Here is a 17,895-nt window from a genome sequence, read left to right as displayed (position 1 = left end):
GACGCTCCCCAAGGTTCTTCTGGATGTAAGAGGCCTTAAGAACTTGTTGAATTTCAAACTATTGGGACTTCTAGTCAGGAAGCTTCCATCATACACTGAAATCAAGTACATATCACTGGCCAATTTTTTTCCAAAGGATTTAAGCTGATAATGGGACATCCAAAGAAATGTCTCAACATTCCAAAATTTGAATTAGGCACTTGCCAAATTCAACTGTACATCTTCAAATTAGTAGGTGCTAAAAATATGCTCTTAGATACTGTAGCAACCCAGGTTACTATTTAGGATGTTCAATGATCCCTTCCCAAAATACTGGAAATGTGGGATATATTTTTTGTGATAAAGCCTTTCAGTTCTACCATGGAAGCTGCCTCAAATTTTTATAAGTCTTTCCCAGTCTGAAGGAATGATTTTGGATGTAATATTATTTTAACTCTTTAATTCCACCCCACTTGCTCAGTAAATTCTTCGCTATTTTTACTCAGTATATAAGGCCCGTCTCCATCCAAACCTTTCCAGCTCCATATTTTAGGAGCATATGATATGATTCCTTAACACGCATGCTAAGCAAGGTACCCAGGATAAATAGTCGTAAGACAGCAACAGAAAACATACTGCACTTCACCTTAAATATGTTTAATCATTAACAGAAGATGAGTTCAGGAGAAACCTCTTTCTGAAGCATCAGTGAGTGATGTGAACAAGAATTAACATTACAGAAAGCTTGTGTCTGGAACACATAAATCTATAGACTTACCTATTCTTTTTTATTTCCTCAGCTGTGGCCTTATACTCATTATGAATCATTAAATACATAAACAGCTACATAGAGTGAGATGAAAAAAGAAAGAGCATTTTAATGATTTTCATGTACTTGGTGCCATTCCCTGAAATGAACAGTTAATTGCCTACCCCCGGTAAATATTTTTCTTCAGGACTAATTTGTATTTTCTGTTAGGAGAAAAAACTAAGTTGAAAGACAGAAAATTACATTATATGGCAGAAACATGACTGTTCAATAGGGAGTAATGAAATATAATTCAGTATAGTGTTATTCTATAACCACACTACTGCATGATTTATAAGGCAATCTCTATGTTTGTTGGCAAATAACAGATCATACTCTATTAAATTAGGATATTCTAATTTACTGCAGAGATCTACAATCAAGCATTATTCATTGTTAAATGATTCTTTTTGAAACACTGGTGGATTGATATTGAATATAAAGTGATACTGTCACATAGCATTTCCTTGATAATCAATGTGGATAAACAGACTGGATCAAGCCTATATTGCACATTCCTGAATGAATTCAACTTGTTGAAGCCTTCTAATAGCCTCATATTTTCCAGTGTTTCTTCATGAAAGGAGTTCTGGTAGATGTTTCATGTGGGGCATACATTAAGGAACACAATGACTAAAGGCAGCATTTTGAACTGAGGCAGCACTGAAATGAAATGCTTAAAACCATACAAAGGCTGCAATCTACACCATTAAACACATGAGTACTTATGGAGTATATTGATTAGGGTGTACAGAAGCATGTACTTCTGCAAGATTGGATGTGGATTTCAAAGATATCTTTTAGAAAACCACATTACACATTTTGTTGCCATTTGAACTATCTCTAGTACAATCTGCTGCTACAGTAGATAAGACTTCCCTATTTTCACCATTATTAATCACATTTTAACATGTAGATAGTTAGTCCTTGCCTTAAAGTCTATTCATATTGTAAAATGCTTTCAAATCTTGAAATCAGAAAAGAGACATAAAACCCCCATATTAGTATTAGGCTATAAGTGTTCTCCAAAATCTGTGGGTAGCCATCCCATATACCCAATTTGGCTACCTAAGCACTTCCAGTGATTTTCTTATTGCCTCCAGATCCTTGCTTCTATTATGGCTCAGTAAAGAAGAACGAAACTCAATGAACATCATTTCAATTAACATTTAGATCTTACTACACCACTGTGTGACTCCAGTTTTTAGCTATGCTTTGTAATCAGCAGAGCTACAGTGGCATAAAGCTGGAAGGAGGCAGCAGTGAATCAAGCCCTTAGTGCGTTAATTCCTTACAAAATCTGGGCACAGAAACATACACACTTTTCCAAATAGATAATGTTAATAATAAATAAAAAAAAGAAGGAAAATTAACATTTCAAATAAAAGTACCACTAGGAAATTATTGCACAGTACAGAAGGCAAACTTCACTCCCTAGCAATGCTTAGGGAATTATGAATATAACAGAGCCTTTGACTTGCTACACAAAGTAATAGTGTTCTGCTACTTAGATCTCTTTACAAATATGTTTGCCTCCATTTAGGAAAAAACAGCCCCTTTAAACAAAAGAGATAAATCCAGGTTATTGGCCCATAAAACTCAGTGAACCCAGAATACTGGGGAAAATTCAAAATTCATTAAGAATCTAAGAATCGCTGCACTGGAGCCAGTTGCTTACCCAAGTTAAAGCTGCCATTTACCCAGGGAAGGCATAAATCACTCAGAAAATAATGAAAAATGATTTTTCTACAAGCTAACTTTGCAGTTAGTAAATGCAAGGGTAGAACACTGGAGCAGCAGAGCCTATTATCTGCCGAGAAGATCATTTCAGGGTTTTTTTCCCCCTCAAAATCCTTTGAGTAGTTTTTGATCTCCTTATAAGCTGTACTGCATTTTGCTTGCACTGTATGTGGAATTTTCCAGAATCTTGTGACAATCAAGATTTCTTGCTTCTTTTACATACACACGTAATCTAAGTAAAATAACCAGCAATTACAATACCAAAATAGCTGAAGAAATGAGAGAGAAAAAAGATGGAAAAATTTCTCCTTAACAGCAAGCAAATGAAAAGAGATGTTCTCCCTGCATTGTTACATCACTGTAATGGGCAAGAATTATACCACAGGTTTTAGAAAGGAGATTTAATTTCCAGAGATATTTATAATCATAAATACAACTGAAAAAGTAAGAGAAATAAGGAAAAACAATCTGTATGTCCAGTGAGCAAAGATACAGTCTAGGTAGTTTTAAGTGAGGTGGTTAAGAATGTTCTGTATTATTGTTGATTTTAATGCATGTTGGAAAGCAGAGAAGGACATCAAAATAATTGTAGATCGTTCCTAGTCTGGGAATATTTGAGCAGTATAAACAGAATGACCTGTGAAATTATAGACCAGTTCAGCTGACAGCACTCCCATATATATGACACACAGTGCAATGCTTTTACAGACTCCATATATAAAGGGAAGAAAGAAATATAGGTAACCAATGGTTTTGGTAATCAAACGGTTGTGTGGGCAAAAATATTTTCAGAGTAACCTACAACAGATTTTGATGTGATAAAACTTCAGATTGCTTAAAATAATTCTGTCTATATAATTGGACCTTTGAAAGGTGTTTTGCTTGGTACTCTGTTACAGTTTGTTTAAAAACTCAGCTGATACAAAAATAACAAGGCACATACAGAATGATTCCAAATACTCTAACAGCTAAGTGTCCCAAAGTATGTATACACAAAAAATCACTGCTCAAGGGTAACTTTTGCAGTGGGCTCTTGGACAAACTGTTTGTCAGCTTTACAATATTAATATTTCTGTTAAAAACTTGGAAAAAAGTCACTTAACTGATGAAATTTGCAGATAATGTAACAACTGGAAAAGTGGTAAGTCATACAGAGGGCAAGTGATTGGTATCTAATAAGTCTGTAAGAGTCAGAGATGTAGCTTTCAGTTTTAACTTTATAGCAGATGATACCTACTCATACAATGAGGAGCTTTATTCTATGCAGGACCCTAGGCAATCACTCCTTGAGTATACATAAAGGAGGACACCTGAAATAGGTTAAATTATCATATTCAGTTTATTGTGTGTCCACAGTTATGGAATACTGAGTCCTCTTCTCAATGCAAGAACAATACTGAGGAACTGGTAAGAATTTAAAGAACCTCAAGAGCCAAAACCATCTTTTATGGGAAAGATTCAGTCAACTATTTTTTTCCGTGAATAAAGTGAATGATTAAAAACCGAGTTGATTGAAATCAGCAAGAATATGGTAATGGAAAAATGATAATATTTCAAGTTCAACAAATTAGGCAAAGGTATAACAAAACTCAATGTCTGAAAGGTGAAGTCAGTCATTTTAGTTATTAGTGAGCTGAAATTTTTTAGCAGTGATATTAATAAATCACAAGAACTCATGAAACACTGATTCCACCTCTAGAAATTGTGAAATCAATACTGGATGGCTTTGCTTAATATGTACATACTTAATACTTACATGCTTAATATGTAGCATAACTACTGGACATTTTTAATGCACACCAGTTCAGGATCAGTTATGCAGAATGGCCCATATTGACCTTGAAATGTATGAATGCTAAAAAAGAGTATTAGTAATTACAGCTAAATTGAGTTTAGTCTGGTTTACTTTGTACAGACTGGGAGGAGGAATTGACACTTAACATGTTGAAAAAGAACCTGTAACCCTTTGAATACTCAGCCAAGATTTGATTTGCATGCCTTTAGTGGGTATTTTAGGCTATCTTAAGATAGCCCTTAAGGCTATCTGTGAATTCAGGGTGCATTTCCTGCTTCTCTTCCTTTTCAAAACAAGTTCATACTTTCATGGACAGCTACAGTTGCTGTGAACAGAAACCAAAAGTCTATTAACAGCCTCTAGAGCAACTAAGGGTACATGAAGCAATTATGAATATGGACAGTGAATCAGAAATATCATTTTCCCAGATTACATTCTTATGCAACAGAACGTTTTCCTCTCAGCTTTGCTTAATACTAAATCCAGTCCTACATATGTATGTAAGATATATGTAAGAAAAAGACCTTATTCATAATATTTATGTCTTACATTTCTGTGGCATATTTCATGCATAAAATGATACTATTAGTGACAGCCAGTGCAAGAATGGCCTATTTGCTCTTCAGATGCACTCATCTCTATAGTAGGAGATATCTGCTATAGGAGATAGCAATGCCATGCGTTGGCTGAAGCTGGATTTTAGTCAGTCCCTTGAGAATATGCATGAAGTTTTTGCTAGATGTGGGTCCACTGTCAGAAAACTATCTTATATACTTGAAATTCTGTAACAGACAAAATAATGTCATAATTTGGAATGCAATGTGTCATTATTGTGTTAAAAAGTGATCTGTGGCAACATAGAGAAAATAGTATATTCTTCTTTTCCTAGCTATTTGTTTTCACATTTGATTGCAATTAACTTACCCCTTTCTACATTTTAAATATTTAATTCATTCTGGGGGTAGTTGTGTTTTATAGCTGGCCAATCCACTGAATAACTGTCCTCATCTGCATTTTTTTAATTAACCTAAAGGGATTCCCAAGCCTATTTGGTTGTATTTAATAAAGGTTGCCATCTCCTAGGACAACAGAAAGCACAGAAGTATACCAAGAATTATGGTATCTATCTGCCTTCTATGGAATTTTGCCATTTTAAACCACGTTTTATTTACATGGTCAATCATCTTGGATGATTAACAGGATACAGATTTTCATACGACTGATTTGAAGACAGGCTCCTACCTTATCCTCAAGGAGAAGACAAAACATCTACAACAGAGATGAAGTCCAAACTGTATTTGACAGAATATGCTAACTCAAACTATATTACCAGGACGCTTACTGAAGAAAACTGGAGTAAGTCTTTTGAAGCTCAGTATTAGGCCCAAAAAGTCATTAATGCAAATCTGTATTTAAGTGGTCTGTGTATCACCAGGACTGTATACACCATTTTACACAGGGATTCATATGCCAGAAGTCTACACAAGACGTGGCATTGTCTGAACCTGATGTCACAGACAGAAAAGCTCAGACAGGATGCTGTCAAGAGCATCTCAGTACATACTTTCACTCTCATATCCAACTACAGTTAAATCCAAAAGAGGAAGTACAGGATCTCTAACTAGTCTGTGCAGCTGATCTCCCTTCTCCTGACTAAAGTTCTGACTCGTATGTAATTTGCAGATACCTATCATTTTTAAAAGTCAAAAATAATCTAGTGCTCTTTCAAATTGAGTTCTGGATGCAAACCTGTTGTTCTTTATCTAGAGAAAAGGTATAATAACAAGAAAAGCCTGTCTTTCGTACAGTCTTACCTGAACAGAGTCCAAATCAAGTCTGGTTGGTTGGAAAATGTACTCAGTGATAAATCACAGGAGACTCTGGATGCAAAAAAAAATCAATACAGCATAGAAACACTATATTCTTTACATGAGGATGTGTTATCTCCTCCTATTCCTCATGGTTTTGTCACAATGCAAACAAAAAGAAAAGCAGCATAATGCAGGGTTTCAGATTGCAGTGCTGAGAGATGTGATATTTTCCCAACTTCTGTTTGCATTTGTAAAAGTGTCAGAATTGTATCTCTATGTGAGTTATCTCCATGTCTTCAACTGTGAGGATCTGTCACATTCTGAGGCAAATTTGCTCCTTCAAGCTAGCTTCCTATCTCTAAAGTTACACTTGCCCGGGTCAGCACAAAGACACTTTGAAGATAGCTGCTCTACAGGCATAGCTGGCTTTTCTTAGGAAAGGGCCTGGAAACAATGCATCAAACAGAGTCAAAATGAATAAAACAAAATCCTCTTGCAGAATGGAAGATAGTACCAGGACAACTGTTCCATGCTACCTAAAGTTGCCTGCTATTGTTCATGTATATTTAATGTCTCATAGAAGCAGATAAAGGGCTTGATTGTTCAAGATTGTTCAAACTGCTGAGGTGCTAAAAGGCTTTTGTTTCCATGGAATTGAGGGTCCTTGCAGTGTTGTTCAACTCAGTCAGTGAAAACATTCCTTTCCTGATTGCCTGAGCACTTCCCAGGACTTCACAACACTATGCAATGAAATAAAGTAACAAAATTCAATTTCCACAGTAGTCTTCAGGACAGAGCCCCATTTCAGCTTTTCCCAGCACTGAAAGAGCTAGCTTAATAATATATGGCAAATCACTTGTAAAGGAAATGCTAACATTTTATTCCAAATACCTTATTCACAATGAACTGTTCAAATTGTTTCACCAACTCAATCAATGGTTAAATAACATTCAGTAAGTGTTCTGTACTGAAAGGTTTTTTTCCCCTGGTCAATTCCTAGCTACAAAATTTGTGAATGCACTTGCTTATTAAATTTTTAACTTTAGCTAACACTAAATGTTATATAAAAACCTGCAAAACAGCTAAGAATTACTGGAGACTGCAAGCAAATGAAACCAGAACAAACCAGAAACACTTGCAAAGGCTGTTCCAGTTCACAAGGGAAAAACAAGCAAAGATGACAGCAATGAAAGAATGAATTGGAATGAGTAAAATCTTGCTCTGAATTGTAAAGGCTCATTCTTATTACTCAGATTTGATTATGAAAATATTCATATAATAATATAATACTTTAGGATTAAAAAAACCTTTTGAGGTCATCTAGTCCAGTGCCCTGTTCAAAACAAATCGAGTTAGTTAAGATTGTTCAGGGTTTTGCTCAAATTCAGAGTATGTACAAGGATGGATGATATCTCGCATCTCTGGACTAGAGACCTCCATTCTCCACTTTTTTCCTTCTATCCAACTTGAATTTCCCATATTAAAACTTCTGCTTGTTGCCCCTTTTCCTGTCACTATGCACCTCTGGCAAGTCTGAATCTAATTCTTTTACATCCTCCTGTTAGGTAGCTGTAGACAAAAGTATCTCTCTTTAGCCTTCTTTTCTGTATACATGCAAATGTACCTGAAAGAGTAGTGCATATGATGTGATTTCATTTTCACTGTTACAAAAGCAAGTGTCTTATGCAAAGGGAGATACTGGGAAGCTGCAGAAGGGAAGAAACAGTATCACCAATTATCGACAAATATTTAATAGCTCACTCAAATCAGTCCTGTTCTCTTAAAAAAATATTTGTGTTAGGAAATTCTAATTTATTTGATCTCTGTTTTCTTTTGCCATTCAGTGCTTTAGGTAGTATTTTCCCCAAGCAACAAATGCAGAAGTACTTACAGCTTCAATGATTCACAAAACCCAAATGGTTTCTGTGTTTTTCACCTCACGACAATGTTCCCTGCACAAAACCAAATTAATTCAACTGCATCTCCAAATCTTCCCTCTCATCCAGAATTAATGTAAAGGAGATGAAGGTGTAAACTCAGCTTTTGCTTAGAAGAATGGAGAAATGGAAAAGCATTTGAACTGTCTCTTTTCTTACAGAGCTTTCAACTTTAATATTGTATGTTAGTCATGATTATCTATAGATGTGTTTGCGCTTACTTGGCATTAGTAAAACTTGTGTCTGAGTATCTTTTAATATTAGTCAGGATCCAAGAATTGTTCATAGCTGGTGGCACTAGAACCCCCAGAAGCACTTCTTCAGATGTCTGTAATTGAACAATTTCTCTAAGAATGCAGGCAAGATAAACAGGGCTGCTCATAGAAACCACTGAGGTGATGTGTTCGGTGACCTAGGTAAGGCTTTCAGAGTTTCCACTTCTATAAATGAAGTCCTAACCTGCACACATCCTACCGAATTCCAGGAGCTGGACCAAGGCATTCCAGGCTCTCTCTGTGCTTGGTGGAGATGACCAGGAACCACGGAGCACTTGAGATCTTTCACGGGTTCAATTTTTATGGAGATGGGTCAGAGGTACCTCACCTTGAAGATCCTAAATTGCATGAGATTGCTAAAGACTGCACAGTGAATCTGGGCAGAGGTACTCAACATCTGCCCAAAAAATTGTCCTTGGATTTGACCCTGTAGTCCAAGAATTCAAAAAAACTTAAGGAATATTTTTGAGATGTTTTTTCTTAATTTTTCTCTTTTGATCCCCAAAATTTTCATGTGGGGGAAAACCACATACTACAAAACATATCAACCTCTCCAACCTACAGAAGCTAAAAAGATGGGGCTTCAAGACAGCTACTTTATACAGACAAATGCTCCTTAGAAAACAATTTAAATATTTCTGTCCAGAAAAAATCAGGCAATTTCTTTCTCCAGCTAAGTTCACAGAAAGTTTACATCACTTCCATATGAATACGTACCCTCAAAAGACCCCCAAGGCTAAACCCTCTGATCCCATGCTTGCCTGGATTCATGGTTTAATTCACCTGCCCATCCATGCCTCTGTAATAGTTTTAAGATGTTACTAATCTAATCAGTCATCAGCATCTACCTGAAACAAGAGGATCTGCTCTCTAGAAATGGCGATTGATCTCTGCTAATTATAAAGGAAGCCTGGAGTGAACATGTCAGATGCAGATGTTCACACTTGGCTGATGAATCACACAGCAATACAGAGGGTAGCCAAAAACTCTTCATAATTCAAGTAAAACCTTTCTGAATAATAAAATGCTCAGTTTTCATTACACCATAGGCCTACTCATCTTTTGCACAACTTGAGTGGGGTAGCTTCCCACTGTTACTGCAAGATTTCTTTCCAACTCTGTCTTTTTCAAACCATAGATCTACAAAGAACTCTTTCTCCTCTTAGTTTGTTATGTATTTTGTTAGTTTATTTTTTGGCCATCCAGAGTGGAAACTGGAGTATAGAATGGAAGACAGAGAAATGCTGGTCTCGAAAATTATCTAAGCCTTAAAGGGGGACGTAATGCTAGAAACTTATCATAATTATATAGATCTTTTCTGTGTTGAGTTTGGCTCAGGATTCTCCTTTGCATAAGGGAAACAATAATATTTACTTCTGATTTCAGTTTTACAGGGGTACATCATCGTGTTTGCTTTGATTCACTCAGATTGGACAGATAAAAATCCAAACGATTATGCTTGAGCAGAATCATGTTTAATGTCTTTGAGATGCAACTGTCCCAGAAACAGAAAGTCCAGCATGTTTAGGCAGTCCTAGTTTCCTGCAACCACTATACTTAGTGCAAGTGCTACTGAGCATTTTTGTTGACAATTCAAATGAGCTGAGGTCAAAGTTTAAAAGCATTGCAATTTAAATCAACACAAAGAGTCCTCTAGGCTGCTGTGCATTATCATTGTGACTTCTTTTGCTTAAATAAGATTAAATCAAAAGTAATTCATTTTGTGTCAATGGTGTTATACCAGCCTAAAACTGCAGTAGGAGAGGGCAGGGTGATAAGCATCTATCTGCCAGCTGACACCGTTTGCAAACAGATGGTGCATTTCACAGCTCTCCCTCACTGTTCATATAGAAAAAGAAGGTAAGAACCAACCCACAAAGTTTTAATTCAACTTCTAAGAGAAATCAACCTGACAAATACAAAAATTTGGGAATTTTACATAGCCATCTTGACAACACTGAAAAAATCATAGAATCATAGAATAGATAGGGTTGGAAAGGACCTTAAGATCATCTAGTTCCAACCCCCCTGCCATGAGCAGGGACACCACACACTAAACTAGGTTGCCCAAGGCTCTGTCCAGCCTGGCCTTGAACACCTCCAGGGTTGGAGCATTCACAACTTCCTTTGATCCCTATATGTAATCTTACATCATTAAAGTATTGCTCTCCCCTTGCTAGCATGAATGAGGAACAAATCTGTAATTTGAATGCTGACCTCCTTAAATATATAGTTATAATTATGCTAGTTACTGGTTTTGCTTTGAGTCAGTAACACACAGTGTGCGTGCAAACATAAAACAATGCCGCTTTCAAGAATGGCTTATCATAAAGTAACTTTCTGTTTGTAAAACACTTATGAAGATTTAATTTATTTAAATCAGCATATACTGGGAGAAGTTGCTCAGATATTTGCTTCAATAGTTTTCATACTGCACACCTAATAAAATCAGCTGAAATCTAGGCCTTATTATATTTTACTTTAATTTATGTACATGTAAATAATATACAGTTAAAACAAACATTGCAATTGACTGAAGACATATTTAAGCCAAAGCTGTAAAATACAGGAATCTCTGCACTTTTTAATTATAGCTGCCTGTAAAATAATTTAACAGGGGAATTAGCTCCGTAAATGTAAAATTAGGCTATTTATTCACCCAGTGTAAAGTTACTCAGGTAAACTCACATCCTGGGATTGCATGGACTAAAATTCGCTATTAGATTTGGCACAGGCATATTCGAGGTTAATTATCACAACTGTTTTTGTCATTTTGAATATCATTCCCTCTACAAACTCCCCTCTACACCTAGAGTCAGCCAACTGCTAATTTTCTCATCTTACAAGATACATTTAGAGACAAATTTATCTGGATTTGAAGTAATCCACTGACATGTCTGTTCCGCAATACCCCCTCAGTGCTGATCACTATCTCTAATTCACCATAATTACTGAATGATACCAATTCTGATATCCTGTTCCCAACACTTTTAAATAGAGCTTCCCTCTCTATGCCACCAAAATGCTTTCATATCATTGAAGTGAGATTAGGGGCACTGTACAGTTGGTCCTTATGTTTTACTAATTCTGTGCAAAAATTACAGCCTCCTGCATTATGCAAAAATAATTATGCACAAAGACAATTTTGTAAACTCATCAGCACAGGATGTGCTTTGGATCTAAATTAAATTTTACCTCAAAGCATTTGCCTCTGGAAAGAACATACCTCAAATTGTCTTTAAAACCAGCAATTCCTGTAAAGTTTTCCCAGTGAAACATTACAGACTGACTAACCTGCTTTTCTTTTCCTACTATAAAGATCCAAGTTTGCTAGGAAAGCTAAATTTGCTAGACAAATTCTTGGCTTTGCAAAGAAATATTTGCAGACTTCAATGTTTGATTAACTAAAGGAATAAGCAGTAGTAATAAAACTCCTTGCACACATTATTCAAAGGTAGGCAAGCTACCACCACTCAGGGAGCCAATTTTTATATTCTTTGTCCTTATTTTTCTCTGTGATGGGAAGGGAAACAGTCATTAGTGAAAGTTCTGGTAGCTTTGTAAAAAAGACCTTCATCGCTCCAGATTTTCATTCGGATCTCCTATGCACTGATACAAAGAGCATCACTAACTCATCAGAGAGGAACATCTATCCATCACTACTGACCAATCCCCAATCCGTGCTACTGACTAGAAGATGGAATGGTCTGATTCCTATACCCAATTCCTCAAAGCCACGTAGTCACCTGAAAATAGAAGTACTTCATCAATCAGGCTATGGACCACCTCTGCTGAAAAGGCTGTGATTGCAGTCTTTCTGCTTTGATTTATAGAGTATGCATTCCTGCCTTTTAGTGTCTTTCACTGAGATATGACAAGACCCCACATGGAGCTAGTAAAGAACTTTAAATGAATAAGAACACTGAGATTTGAGGTATTCCTAAGGGCCAAAATCTTCATATGATCTTTCTTCTGCCCTTTAGTATGAAAGCTCTGACATCTTGACAGCTTTAATAGATACCCAAGAGGCAGAAACCAGAAAAGAAGATCTTCGTAGTCCATCTTGTCTTTTTTAAAATGCTGAGGGATATTAAAACAGTGAAGCAGTAATACTTGGGGACAAGAGAAATAGGTTACAGGAACAGTGCTTTAAAGTAAAATAGTAATGTTTAGGTAGTAATACAAGAAAGACACCAAGGAATTTGGTTAGCAGTATCCCTGCCCATCTCAAGCTTTTACCACAGTAAAAACCAAATGCTTTGATTTATAATTTCAAAGGTTACATATCAGTTACATCTCCTGGGGTTTGCCTGCTAAATTTTACATCTTCCACAATTTACTTTTGAATTTTATTTCACCTATAAAACAGGTCTTGTAATTGGCCTATTGCAAACATATAGCTTCATAAACATTCTGGATAAAGCAAATAAAAACAGTAACAGAGAATATAGAAAATAAAAATCCCATCCTGTAGAAACAGGCATAATTCACAGTTAACAATGATAAACATATAACCAAAACCATCTATCTTTAATCCGAAAGTACTTTAGAAAAATTATGGCCCAGTACTACTGTAATTGAATTAGTGGAAGTGTAGCAATTGAGTTCAAGGGGACCAGAGTCGGCCTTTTCACGATGCAAGTTAAACATTGAAGGATCAGTTTAATCACCAGTAAACGGGCCACCTCTGCAAAGAAACGTGATCATTGCTTTATGGATATCATTAACTCTAGGATTTCGGAACAGGAAGGAAATGAGTTTTTGCAGGTGAGACAACACATGCAATTCATTTTGTGAGCCCTATGGTTAATTAAAACAAAAGAACAACCAAACGAAGTAAATATCCCCTTTCTTGTGTTTTTTTTCCCCTCCACCCCCAGATCTATAAAGTTAAAAGATATAGATGAGACAGGAGGTTACTCACCGTCGAGGAATCACTGCTTCCGGTCTCAAGCGTAGCTCCCTCAGCACAGGTGGGTGGGTGGGTAGAAAGTTGACTAGCCCTGCCCCCATCTATGACATCACACTCTACCTCATAAAAGGTAGTGAAAGTGCTCTGAACTCCAGTCTGATTTCCGAGAGATACAGAAAAGAGATAGTGAGAGAGAGAGCAAGAGAAAATACTGCGCCATAGCGTAGAGGTGAGGAGAGAGGAAAACGTGTGCTGAAGGAGCTATGCTTGGTCAAGGAAACAGGGACTCTTCCACGATGAGTAACCCCGCTGTCTGGTGGTTCCTCTCACTTGCTCCCATAGCACGGGTTAAACGTGGCCCTGACAGGGTTAGCTAATTGGGAAAGGGGATAAATTTTAGCACCTTTTGATGAAAACCAGAGAGGATAGAAAGCTCTATCCCCATTAAATTGATTGACATCAGATCAGGTACGAATTTGGTGATAATAAACTTTCAAGTAGCATTATTTTGTGCATAGCTGAACTGCACAAACCCATCAACACTGATGCAAGCAGCTGAAATTCCAGTGATTAGAACTGGAATTTCACTTGTGTGCACTCGTGTTGAATAAACATTACATGATCCTGACCTCTGGGCTGACCCTTGAATAGAGTAAGCCAGAGGGTAGGCCACCTACACCTCTGTATGAAGGTTGTCAGGTTTTTCTCACATTGAAAATGAGAGCTGACAAACTGTGCTGAAGGAACAAGTGAGGGAAGTATCAAAATTCTGGGCATACATTTATTTACAGAGCACACTTGAAAGTTCCAGAAAATATCAACAAAATTGCAAAGGGGTGATGTGTTTAAAGACTGTACATTTTTAGACAATGACAACCTTACAGGCTGAAGCACATCTTTTTTTAAACAACTTCCCAAAAGGAAGGCTTAAAATGGGATATTCATTCTGATTTATTGTAAATGGAATTTTTACCATTCAAATTCTGGGAAAGCAGGTTCAAGAGTAAACATAATTGCTTATATTATCCACCAGGATTTTCTTAATAACCTAGCTGTACACTGAAATTGAAAAAAAACCAGTATATGCTGGTGAACCTAACTCTATTAAATAAAACTGCTCAGAGAATGGGGACTAGTCAGTGCCTGTGAAGAGTGCTAGCATAAGATTCTGCCTTTTGGAAGAGGAAAAATGAACACTCCTTAAACCTCTTCTAAGAGCATGTATTATAAGCACACAAAGTTAATACTGACGTTTTCCCTCAGGCTTTTTGTTGCTACAAGGATCATGTAAATCGTAATCTAATCATGATTATTTTTTCAGCCTTAGTAATGATTAATGTGTATTCCCTGCTCTGTTCGTGCGCTCTTTGTTTTTCTCTCCTTTCCTTCTATTGAAAAAACAATGTGACTCACGTATAGTAGCAGTCACTTCATCTAACAACAGAGGTCAAGTGTTTTTCTTCTTACCCTTCAAAACTTTCATCTCTATCTAAACCTGCACTATCTGCACTGTTTTAAAGTTTTGCTACTTTAAAACAGTATATTTGTGGATTAAAAAACTCAACAAATGAGCTGGTTCAGTTGACTAAATGAAGAGCTATTGTGACTGTTAGAGATGATATGTAACTTCAGGAACACAATGCAAAACTAGGCTGCATCAGAGTAACGCAAAGTGATGATAGTGCTGTGAATTTCAGTTGATAATTGAATTAAATATATCTGTCTGATTTCTCATTACATCATCTTGATTTCAAGCTATTTGCGTGTATGAAGATAGAGAGGAGGAAAAACACCTCTAGTACCCTGTATTGAATCTACTCCTTATTAACATCTGCTCCTTATTAACTAATATTTCTACTAGTATGCCAAAGAGAAAAGAAAAATTCAACTTTTAAAGGCTTTAATGGTAAAAAGTACCAGGCAGAATTCAGTTCATTCATAACTTAGGTAACCTATGACTTGACTATTGCACCACAGTTGTTTTTGCCAAATAAAGTAGGAACATATTTTGAATTCCTGTGACCACCAGGCCTTATGAACCCTAAGCAAGATTCCTCATTCTGATAGAAAAGGATGTTTAGAGACTATATCCTTAAATATGAGAAATACTAAACTTGTAGTAGCAGTTCTAAGATCTCCAAAAAAGAAATAAATTGTCTTTTATTGGAACAGAAACAAATGGAAGTAGCACAATTAAATCCCAGAAGACTTAAGTATGGCCAAGAATATTCTTCAGTAACCACATAAGATGAGAAATATGGAGAAATATGGTAGATTCTATCATGATAATGTGATATAAATGGTTCAATAGACTAGGTAGCAGATAATACCCCAGATGATACTTTGGGGCTAGCACTGCTCAAATCTGAAGTCTTATTTTGACCTGCTTGTTATGATATCTGTAGTTGACAAAGAGAAAAATAAGGGAAGAGCAAAAATGATAAGACTGATCTGTGAACATACTCTAGAACACATTACTCGCCTAAACAGCGAACACATGTAGAGAAAGAATATACCTAGCTGAAAACATTTAAAAAATGTACATACATTTAAGAAAGGAAGGAAATCATCGAAGTGTTCTAAGGAATACAACTCAGATTAATTAAATGAATGCATGGAAATGCAAAGACACAGTAAACGAAGACTTTAATACTCTAAAATATTTTCTTAAGGGAAGTACGTTAGGCCTAACACCATAAGAAACCTATATGAACACAGATCAAGTCACTGATTTAATCACTTGCACCCAGGCACTAGAAATCAAGCTAAAAAAAGGGTTCATGTTCAGTCTGACATCAAAGATTTATCAGAAAAAAACACCAAAGTACTTGCTGTCTTGCTTAAAATGATGGGCAGATGATGGGGAATGGGCAGGCACCACTAAGGCACCAGTGGCTGTTCTCTATAAAGTTTGAGCAGGGCAAGACTATGAAAAGCTGAGGAGTACCCATTGCACAGACATTATATGTGCTACTGGTATACCTACAGAAGGTAGAAACTGATTTCTTTTAAGAAATTGGAACAACAGGCTGTGTAAAAATGTCAAGCTGACACATTTCATGGAAGTTTGAGACCTCAACACAGACACGCCTCTGACCCAAAGATGTCCGTTTGCTGCCGTGGATCAGCTTGATGGATGAATGGAAAAATCTTTTTTGTTCATTATCTGTCATAGCTAAGGAATGAAACATGTAACATCCCATCTGAGACCAAGTAAAGCTGTAACTTCTCTAAGTTTTTGACAATGGGAATGTTGAATCTAGTTGCAGGTATAAGAAAGGATCAAAATGTTTCTGCAGTCTTTTGGATAAGATATTGATGCTCTAATGCAGTTTCACAGAGTTCTAATTTGGTCTTTGATGAGATTTAAGACACATCACTGGTATGTTTTGTCTCATTTTCCAGTGATACTATTACCTACCTGGTAACCTAGTTCACAAAGTATTTTTAATGATGTATTTGTCAGAATTAGAGAGAAGTGATGTTAAAAGAAAGCATTTGAGAATATCTAATAGTAAGAGGTTAGGATTAATTTTTCTAACATTGGATAGGTTTTTACTTTAACTCCATATCAATGTCTTGAATACATTATACAAAACAAACCCTTTTTGTTGATGCAGCTGCTCCTCAGTTATTTAAGATTAATGAAAACAAACCCTTTTTGTTGATGCAGCTGCTCATCAGCTATTTAAGATTAATAATGTGATGTGAGAACAGACATATTCTTCCTTGGCTCCTGTGAGTTTCATAAATAATCATAGTAATAGCAGTATGTGTGGAAGAAATATTTCAGAGGTTAAAGGTATAAGGCAACTTTTAACTTCCCTCACTCAGTTTGATCTCTTCCTAAAGGCTATTACCACCTCCTGCATTTAATGGAAATACATTCCTTTTGGGAGTTTTATTAAATACTTTGTTGTAAGCACTTTTGTTTGGTATTTGCAATTGATTCTGCTAGGCTGGGAAAACCTGTTGATGTTTTCCCTTTAGGGCATGTTTTCTTGTCTGTGAGTGTTTCCATGTGTGTGTTACTCATCTGCAACTCATGTTGTCAAGAACTGTAATTAAAGGCAAAGAATCTGAGGAGTCTGAACTGAAGTTGTTATTCTTTTAATATCTGCAAAAGCATCATCTGATATTACTTTTAGAAGTGAGATTAAGTCTTACCGAATCAAGAACTTAAATAATTGCAAGAGCTAAAAGAGGTACTCGTGTATAGGAAACACAGTCCATTATCTCCTATTGTGTGTTAAATCTGTTGTTATGTAAACTCAATTCTCCATAATGCCATGTGTAAGAAACCTAATTCTTATTTAAATCCTCAGGATGTACCTATTAGCAAATCTGTGCCGTGCATTAAGGAGGCCACCTGAGAATGCCCCAGGGCAAAGGAATTCTTATTTAAGACAAAATGGTGAAGCTTGGTCCCAAATCATCCCCTTTAAAGTCAGTAAGATGAGAACAGAAGTGAACACGAGATAGCACTGAAGTCTTCTCTTTATATTATTTTTTATAGGAATAGTCCTCCAGGACCATACTTTAGCATATGTTAGAATGGCCTCTAGACCTTGCTAATTATTGTAGGGCTGGTGCAGTTTGTGTATCAGAAAGCCGTAATATTCCTATTTCTTGCCATCT

General features: G+C 36.3%; 1 protein-coding gene across 1 annotated transcript in view; it reads right to left on the bottom strand.

The window, feature by feature from the left end:
- The window catches only part of CTNNA2 (catenin (cadherin-associated protein), alpha 2), a 98,757-nt gene that overhangs the window by 1,821 nt on the left and 79,041 nt on the right, over nt 1-17,895 (bottom strand). The gene's annotated exons all lie outside the window — the stretch shown is intronic.

Source organism: Nestor notabilis, unplaced genomic scaffold (genome assembly GCF_000696875.1).
Source record: "Nestor notabilis isolate BGI_N333 unplaced genomic scaffold, ASM69687v1 scaffold5949, whole genome shotgun sequence".
NCBI lineage: Eukaryota > Metazoa > Chordata > Aves > Psittaciformes > Psittacidae > Nestor > Nestor notabilis.
The sequence above is the reverse complement of the archived record's forward strand: the minus strand, read 5'-3'. Positions and strand labels throughout refer to the sequence as shown.